The sequence below is a fragment of the Oncorhynchus gorbuscha genome, unplaced genomic scaffold, assembly GCF_021184085.1.
Source record: "Oncorhynchus gorbuscha isolate QuinsamMale2020 ecotype Even-year unplaced genomic scaffold, OgorEven_v1.0 Un_scaffold_1127, whole genome shotgun sequence".
In the NCBI taxonomy this organism is placed as follows: Eukaryota; Metazoa; Chordata; class Actinopteri; order Salmoniformes; family Salmonidae; genus Oncorhynchus; species Oncorhynchus gorbuscha.
The window spans coordinates 62,501-70,846 of record NW_025745999.1 but is presented as its reverse complement, the minus strand read 5'-3'; the positions used below and the strand labels follow the sequence as shown (position 1 = coordinate 70,846).

The following is an 8,346-nucleotide window of genomic DNA, read 5'->3' as shown; positions in this document are numbered from 1 at the left end:
TTGCAACCAGTTGCCTGTAATGTAGCAGACATATTTAATTCCACTAGACAGCTAGCTAGTGTGAGATAAGACACGCCCCTCATTAATCATATTTAATTCCACTAGGCAGCTAGCTAGCGCAAGATAAGACACGCCCCTCATTAATCATATTTAATACCACAGTGTAGCTAGCTTGTTACGCGGAGTGGAACAGGGGAACCCAAAAGCAGACTCAGACGAGGAGACTGAGATGAAGTAACCAAAATATTTATTGAACCCCAGGTGGGGGATGGAGTGCAGGTCAGGGGATGCTCGGGCGGGTTGCTGGAAACCAGGTGCGGAGGCTGAGGCTGGAGCGAGATGGGTCGAGACAGGGTAAGCAGGTCCGGAGGGAGTAGTAGAGTGGGGAATCCAGGACAGAGTAGCAGGATGACGAGACGTGGGACAGGAGAATGGGATCAGAGTCAGAGCGGGCAGAACTGTAGCGGAGACGAAAACCGTGTCAGGAAGGAAAACAGGCACAACAGGATAACAGGATCTGAATAGTAACAAAAGGCTAGAAACGTAGACTGACTGAGCAGAGATTACAATCTGGCAGTGTGGAAGTGGCAGGGCTGAGTATTTGTAGAGGTCTCGATTATGGAACAGGTTGCAGCTGGTGGGGATCGACTCTGACTCCAGCACACCTGTCTCCACCCACACAATCACATACACAGAGAGAGAGGGAGAGAGTACTGGGGAGTGTCGGCAGGTCAAGGAGACACAGGATGAGCAGTAGAGGGCATTGCATGAGCAGATGTGACATTGCTAGCAGTGTAGCTGTCTAGCGTGAGATATGATAGGAACATCATTAATCATATTTAATACCACAGTGTAGCTAGCTAGCGTGAGATGTGATAGGAACATCATTAATCATATTTAATACCACAGTGTAGCTAGCTAGCGTGAGATATGATACAAACATCATTAATCATATTTAATACCAGTGTAGCTAGCTAGCGTGAGATATGATTTTGAACATCATCAATCATATTTAATACCACAGTGTAGCTAGCTCGCGTGAGATATGATACGAACATCATTAATCATATTTAATACCAGTGTAGCTCGTGAGATATGATACAAACATCATTAATCATATTTAATACCAGTGTAGCTAGCTAGCGTGAGATCATTAATCATATTTAATACCACAGTGTAGCTAGCTAGCGTGAGATATGATACAAACATCATTAATCATATTTAATACCACAGTGTAGCTAGCTAGCGTGAGATATGATTTCGAACATCATTAATCATATTTAATACCACAGTGTAGCTAGCTAGCGTGAGATCATTAATCATATTTAATACCACAGTGTAGCTGTCTAGCGTGAGATATGATACAAACATCATTAATCATATTTAATACCACAGTGTAGCTAGCTAGCGTGAGATCATTAATCATATTTAATACCACAGTGTAGCTGTCTAGCGTGAGATATGATACAAACATCATTAATCATATTTAATACCACAGTGTAGCTAGCTAGCGTGAGATCATTAATCATATTTAATACCACAGTGTAGCTGTCTAGCGTGAGATATGATACAAACATCATTAATCATATTTAATACCACAGTGTAGCTAGCTAGCGTGAGATCATTAATCATATTTAATACCACAGTGTAGCTGTCTAGCGTGAGATATGATACAAACATCATTAATCATATTTAATACCACAGTGTAGCTAGCTAGCGTGAGATCATTAATCATATTTAATACCACAGTGTAGCTGTCTAGCGTGAGATATGATACAAACATCATTATCGTGTTCCAACGGGGTTTTTTTGACATCCTGGCTTCGCCTGAGGAGAGTAGAATAAGCGGTGTGGCACGGGGAAGGGGGGAGGAGATGTGAGGCAGGCAGGCCTCTATGACCATCATCATCATCCTCATCATCCTCTTTGCTTGTGTCCCAAGTCGTACCTTATTCCCTAAAGAGTAAGCGGTGTGGCACGGGGAAGGGGGGAGGAGATGTGAGGCAGGCAGGCCTCTATGACCATCATCATCATCCTCATCATCCTCTTTGCTTGTGTCCCAAGTCGTACCTTATTCCCTAAAGAGTGCACCACTTTTGATCAGAATCCATAGGGCCCTGGTCTAAAGTAGTGCACTATATAGGCAACAGGGTGCATTTGGAAGGCAGCGTTATCACACGTAGGTGTATGCTAATCCTTCCTGCCTGGGCCGATGTTTGAGCAAGAGAGGTGTGTGTGTGTGTGTGTGTGTGTGTGTGTGTGTGTGTGTGTGTGTGTGTGTGTGTGTGTGTGTGTGTGTGTGTGTGTGTGTGTGTGTGTGTGTGTGTGTGTGTGTGTGTGTGTGTGTGCGCATGTCTGTGTGTGTGAAAGGGAGGTAGGTTCTGTGTGTGTGTGTGTTTGTGTTGGGGGGGGTCTGTGTGTGAGTGGAAGGAAGGAAGGAAGGGTCTGTGTGTGTGTGTGTGTGTGTGCGTGCGTGTGTGTGTGTGTGTGTGTGTGGAAGGGAGGGTCTGTGCGTGTGAGTGGAAGGGAGGGAACATGTTTTGTGTGTAAAAACATGTTTTCTAGTTGACATTGAGTGAGGTGTTATTGAAGTGATAATCCCGGAGAAACGGTGGGTTTGGAGGATATAATTGGTAATATATTTATTCATATCATTTTCATTCCACGAGGATATAGTCCTGAGGCTTGCTTCCCAAGCCGGCTGCTCGTCATTCCAATGTACTGTCTCACTGGTCGTTGGATCGATTGGCAGGTTGCTATGGCAACCCCCGCCCCCATGTTAGCTAGCCAACTACACAGCTAGCACAATCACTTCAGACCAGGGATGGGCAACGTTGATTGGGGATGGGGGCGACAATAAATTCAGAACTAATGATGTGGGGCAGCAGTGGCTCGCGGGTTCGCCTACCCACATCCTTACCCACACATGCAGTCAGAGGGGGACCTCGCCTAATTGGGGGCCCTCGCCTAATTGGGGGCCCTCACCTTTTTGGGGGCCCTCGCCTTTTTGGGGGCCCTAGCCTTTTGGGGGACCCTAGTCTTTTTGGGGGCCCGAGCCTTTTTGGGGGCCCAGGACTTTTTGGGGGCCCTAGCCTTTTTAGGGGTCTGAGCCTTTTTGGGGGCCCTAGCCTTTTTGGGGGTCTGAGTCTTTTTGGGGGCCCGAGCCTTTTTGGGGGCCCTAACCTTTTTGGGGGTCTGAGCCTGTTTGGGGGTCTGAGCCTTTTGGGTCCCTAGCCTTTTTGGGGGTCTGAGCCTGTTTGGGGGTCTGAGCCTTTTGGGGGTCTGAGCCTTTTTGGGGGTCTGAGCCTTTTTGGGGTCTGAGCCTTTTTGGGGGTCTGAGTCTTTTTGGGGGTCTGAGCCTTTTTGGGGGCCCTAACCTTTTTGGGGGTCTGAGCCTGTTTGGGGGTCTGAGCCTTTTTGGGTCCCTAGCCTTTTTGGGGGTCTGAGCCTGTTTGGGGGTCTGAGCCTTTTTGGGGGTCTGAGCCTTTTTGGGGGTCTGAGCCTTTTTGGGGGTCTGAGCCTTTTTGGGGGTCTGAGTCTTTTTGGGGGTCTGAGCCTTTTTGGGGGTCTGAGTCTTTTTGGGGGTCTGAGCCTTTTTGGGTGCCCTAAGCGAAATGTTGAAACTGTTTGCTGCAAATCTACACATTTTGCAAAAAGGGCAGATCTTTTTTTTTTTGCTCACGTTTTACAATTCTTGAAATTTTTGCCATTTTGAGGTGGAGAGAAATGTTTCCAGTTTCTAATATGATATCTGAGTGAGACTAATGAAATCAATGGGGGACCACCGGTGGGTAATTTGGAGATTTTATAAATGGGCTGATGAGACCGTGGACAGCACAGGGAGACGGAGCAGTAAACAGTTCACCATTATAGTCTTAGCAAGTGGAACATCGAGGAATAGACATTGGCTGGCACGCGGTTTCAACCAATCAGTAAGCAGGATTAGAATCACCTGTCGTATAATTCTAATGGGGCAATACTTCATAATAATTTTAGAAAAAGTTCAAGTTTTACGTTTAAGTTTAAGCCGATTTAAAATCGTTGGCGTAGTTGCACGTAATCAACGGCTACATGTTAGCTGTTCCCATTACATAACCTGTCCCATTTAGCCCTATGCTATCATCACCAGGTGGCTGTGATTATATCCGGTTCAAATTCCGTATCAGCCAATTAAAATTGTCAACATATACTGAACAAAAATATAAATGAAACATGGAAAAATTTAAAATATTTTACTGAGTTACAGTTTATATAAGGACATCAGTCAATTTAAATAAATAAGAACCTAAATTATGGATTTCACATGACTGGGAATACAAATACGCATCTCTTGGTCACAGATACACTACATGACCAAAAGTATGTGGACACCTGCTCATCAAACACCTCATTCCAAAATCATGGGCATTAATATGGAGTTGGTCCCCCCCTGCTACAACAGCTTCCTCTCTTCTAGGAAGGCTTTCCACTGGATGTTGGAACATTGCTGCTACAACAGCTTCCTCTCTTCTAGGAAGGCTTTCCACTAGATGTTGGAACATTGCTGCTACAACAGCTTCCTCTCTTCTAGGAAGGCTTTCCACTAGATGTTGGAACATTGCTGCTACAACAGCTTCCTCTCTTCTAGGAAGGCTTTCCACTAGATGTTGGAACATTGCTGCTACAACAGCTTCCTCTCTTCTAGGAAGGCTTTCCACTGGATGTTGGAACATTGCTGCTACAACAGCCTCCACTCTTCTGGGAAGGCTTTCCACTAGATGTTGGAACATTGCTGCTACAACAGCTTCCTCTCTTCTAGGAAGGCTTTCCACTAGATGTTGGAACATTGCTGCTACAACAGCTTCCTCTCTTCTAGGAAGGCTTTCCACTGGATGTTGGAACATTGCTGCTACAACAGCCTCCACTCTTCTGGGAAGGCTTTCCACTAGATGTTGGAACATTGCTGCTATAACAGCCTCCTCTCTTCTGGGAAGGCTTTCCACTAGATGTTGGAACATTGCTGCTATAACAGCCTCCACTCTCCTGGGAAGGCTTTCCACTAGATGTTGGAACATTGCTGCTATAACAGCTTCCTCTCTTCTAGGAAGGCTTTCCACTAGATGTTGGAACACTGCTGCTACAACAGCTTCCTCTCTTCTAGGAAGGCTTTCCACTAGATGTTGGAACATTGCTGATATAACAGCCTCCACTCTTCTGGGAAGGCTTTCCACTAGATGTTGGAACATTGCTGCAGGGACTTGCTTCCATGCAGCCACAAGAGCATTAGCGGGTTCGGGTACTGATGTTGGGCGATTAGGCCTCCTGGCTTGCAGTCTGCGTTCCAATTAATTCCGAAGGTGTTCGATGGGGTTGAGGTCAGGGCTCTGTGCAGGCCAGTCAAGTTCTTCTACACCGATCTCGACAAAATCATTTCTGTATGGACCTTGCTTTGTGCACGGGGGGGCATTGTCCTGCTAAAACAGGAAAGGGCCTTCCCTAAACTGTTTGCCACAAAGTTGGAAGCACAGAATCATCTAGAATGTCATTGTATGATGTAGTGTTAATTACCCTTCACTGGAGGAACTAAGGGGCCCAAACCATGAATAAAAGCCCCAAGACCATTACTCCTCTTCACAGTTGAGACTATGCGTTGGGGCAGGAAGTGTTCTCTCGGCATCCACCAAAACCCAGATTCGTCCGTCTGACTGCCAGATGGTGAAGTGTGATTCATCGCTCCAGAGAACGTGTTTCCACTACTCCAGAGTCCAATGGCGGCGAAGCTTTACATCACTCCAGCCGACACTTTGCAATCGCGCATGGTGATCTTAGGATTGTGTGCAGCTGCTTGGCAATGGAAACCCATTCCCCAAATGAACAGTTATTGTGCTGACTTTGCTTCCAGGGGGGCAGTTTGGAACTCTGCAGTGAGTGTTCCACCCGAGAACAGACCATCGGTCCCGTTCTGTGAGCTTGTGGCCTACCACTTCCCGGCTGAGCCGTTGTTGCTCCTAGACGTTTCTACTTGATAATAACAGCACTTACAGTTGACCGGGGGGCAGCTCTAGCAGGGCATACATTTTGGCGAAGTGACTTGTTGGAAAGATGGCATCTTATACATTACATACATTTAACATATCTTATACCACATTGAAAGTCACACAGCGCTTCGGTAAGACCAGTTTACTGACTATGTTTGTCCTTGGAGATTGCTTACTGTTTATACTGCAATAAGCTCACATAGTTACTGTAACAAACTACAAACTCCACACAGTTGTCACTGAATAGTTGGAAATTAATTTATCACTGAGCTAACCATTTCTGTACTTACAGCATTTACAGCAGTACTTACAGCATTCAGCAGTACTTACAGCATTCAGCAGTACTTACAGCATTCAGCAGTACTTTCAGCATTTACAGCAGTACTTACAGCATTCAGCAGTACTTTCAGCATTTACAGCAGTACTTACAGCATTTACAGCAGTACTTACAGCATTCAGCAGTACTTACAGCATTCAGCAGTACTTGCAGCATTCAGCAGTACTTACAGCATTCAGCAGTACTTACAGCATTCAGCAGTACTTGCAGCATTCAGCAGTACTTGCAGCATTCAGCAGTACTTGCAGCATTTACAGCAGTACTTACAGCATTCAGCAGTACTTACAGCATTCAGCAGTACTTGCAGCATTTACAGCAGTACTTACAGCATTCAGCAGTACTTGCAGCATTTACAGCAGTACTTACAGCATTCAGCAGTACTTGCAGCATTTACAGCAGTACTTACAGCATTCAGCAGTACTTACAGCATTCAGCAGTGTTTACAGCATTCAGCAGTACTTACAGCATTCAGCAGTACTTACAGCATTTACAGCAGTACTTACAGTATTCAGCAGTACTTACAGCATTCAGCATTACTTACAGCATTTACAGCATTACTTACAGCATTCAGCCAGTACTTACAGCATTCAGCAGTATTTACAGCATTTACAGCAGTACTTACAGCATTCAGCAGTACTTACAGCATTCAGCAGTACTTGCAGCATTTACAGCAGTACTTACAGCATTCAGCAGTACTTGCAGCATTTACAGCAGTACTTACAGCATTCAGCAGTACTTACAGCATTCAGCAGTGTTTACAGCATTCAGCAGTACTTACATCATTTACAGAAGGACTTACAGCATTCAGCAGTACTTACAGCATTCAGCAGTACTTGCAGCATTCAGCAGTACTTGCAGCATTCAGCAGTACTTGCAGCATTTACAGCAGTACTTACAGCATTCAGCAGTACTTACAGCATTCAGCAGTACTTGCAGCATTTACAGCAGTACTTACAGCATTCAGCAGTACTTGCAGCATTTACAGCAGTACTTACAGCATTCGGCAGTACTTGCAGCATTTACAGCAGTACTTACAGCATTCAGCAGTACTTACAGCATTCAGCAGTGTTTACAGCATTCAGCAGTACTTACAGCATTCAGCAGTACTTACAGCATTCAGCAGTACTTACAGCATTTACAGCAGTACTTACAGTATTCAGCAGTACTTACAGCATTCAGCATTACTTACAGCATTTACAGCATTACTTACAGCATTCAGCCAGTACTTTCAGCATTCAGCAGTATTTACAGCATTTACAGCAGTACTTACAGCATTCAGCAGTACTTACAGCATTCAGCAGTACTTGCAGCATTTACAGCAGTACTTACAGCATTCAGCAGTACTTGCAGCATTTACAGCAGTACTTACAGCATTCAGCAGTATTTACAGCATTCAGCAGTGTTTACAGCATTCAGCAGTACTTACAGCATTTACAGAAGGACTTACAGCATTTACAGCAGTACATTACATTACATTTAAGTCATTTAGCAGACGCTCTTATCCAGTATTCAGCAGTACTTACAGCATTTACAGCAGTACTTACAGTATTCAGCAGTACTTACAGCATTCAGCATTACTTACAGCATTCAGCAGTATTTACAGCATTCAGCAGTACTTACAGCATTTACAGCATTACTTACAGCATTCAGCCAGTACTTACAGCATTCAGCATTACTTACAGCATTTACAGCAGTACTTACAGCATTCAGCCAGTACTTACAGCATTCAGCAGTACTTACAGCATTTACAGCATTACTTACAGCATTCAGCCAGTACTTACAGCATTCAGCAGTATTTACATCATTTACAGCAGTACTTACAGCATTCAGCCAGTACTTACAGCATTCAGCAGTACTTACACATTTACAGCAGGACTTACAGCAGTCATATAAAAGTAATGTTTTTCAGGTTTTTTCTTGGCAGACTTTTTTATTTGTCAATAGAAACTCATGAATACCAGCTCTTAATGTCCCATTGTTTTGTGTCCTACT

General features: G+C 44.6%; 2 long non-coding RNA genes across 2 annotated transcripts in view; both read right to left on the bottom strand.

Annotated features, from left to right (window-relative positions):
- Window positions 1–230: 230 nt before the first annotated feature.
- On the bottom strand, window positions 231–616 carry LOC124021482. Its single transcript, XR_006836247.1, has 2 exons — window positions 554–616; window positions 231–458 (listed from the first exon to the last, which is right to left on the bottom strand). It is a non-coding gene; the product is annotated as an uncharacterized LOC124021482 (long non-coding RNA).
- A 7,573-nt stretch (window positions 617–8,189) lies between these two features.
- Window positions 8,190–8,346, bottom strand: part of LOC124021481 — a 16,666-nt gene continuing 16,509 nt past the window's right edge. The window contains exon 3 of the long non-coding RNA XR_006836246.1: window positions 8,190–8,346. This exon is cut by the window's right edge and continues 16 nt beyond it. This is a non-coding gene — a long non-coding RNA (uncharacterized LOC124021481).